Source organism: Nematolebias whitei, chromosome 9 (genome assembly GCF_014905685.2).
Source record: "Nematolebias whitei isolate Nwh7 chromosome 9, NemWhi1, whole genome shotgun sequence".
NCBI lineage: Eukaryota > Metazoa > Chordata > Actinopteri > Cyprinodontiformes > Rivulidae > Nematolebias > Nematolebias whitei.
The window spans coordinates 29,068,413-29,069,497 of NC_056506.1; positions in this window are offsets into that span (position 1 = coordinate 29,068,413).

Sequence of the window (1,085 nt, forward strand, 5' to 3'; positions counted from 1 at the left end):
AATAAACCATTACTTTGTCAAATATTTTTGTTTTGAAAGTTATTTTGAGGAATTATGTTTATTTTGTTTTTATAACTGAAAAATAAAAAGGTTAAAAACTTAAGATCTGTTTTTTTTTTCTCTTGAATATACTTGTAAAGTTTAAAACAAAAACTATTTAAAATCAGTCATCCCTGCCTAAATTAAAGTAATAAAACACAATTTGAATTTATCAAAGGAAGAGTCACTAAAAATTAAAATTTTCAAGTCTTCAAAGTCTATCCATTAAGAATGGGTGAAGATGGACTGATCCAAATTTTACTATTTTTATGTGTGTGTGCATTTTCTGAGTTCACTGTAAAAAAAGTGTAAAAACTACCCAAAAAACAACATTTTAAAGGGTAATAACAAATCAACATGGAAAAAACATTTTGGATGCAAAGATGGGGACTCATAAAATACTTTTTGTTCAATTATTGAAAAAAAATAATAAATCAAAAAAAGTTGAACAAGACGCATCTCATGGTTAAAACTTTAACCATCCAAAACAAAATACAGGCAAAAATCATAAATCAACAGTTTTAGGGATAAAGCCGAAGTGAAAATCTGCACTGTAGTTTAATAAAAGTTTCAATTCTATTTGAAACTCATGGTCACGGCATCCTGCAAGCTAAAGGTGAAAGAGAGCAACAGTATTTATGAAGATTTATAGACATCTTTTCTCATTTCAGCCACGCACATATGCATATTCAAGAAAAATGTCTAGTAAAGAGGTCAAGGTGTTAAATAAGATTTTCTAGAGTACAGGTCAGATTAGTTACACGTTGTGCTAAACAACAACTCTTAATGTTGCTGGTATAAAAATTCAAACAGGTTTTTTATCCTCCATTTTTGACGTCTACTGGGTGGATTAGTGGTTATCACCGTTGCCTCACAGTAAGAAGGTCCTGGATTCAATCCCTGATTTGGACCTGGACCTTCTGTGTGGAGTTTGCAAATGTCATTAACCTGGTTTTACCCCAAAATAAGTGAAAAACTGCGACGTAGGAAGAGTAGTACAAGTAGTTTATTTTAGTATATATATATATATATATATATATATATAT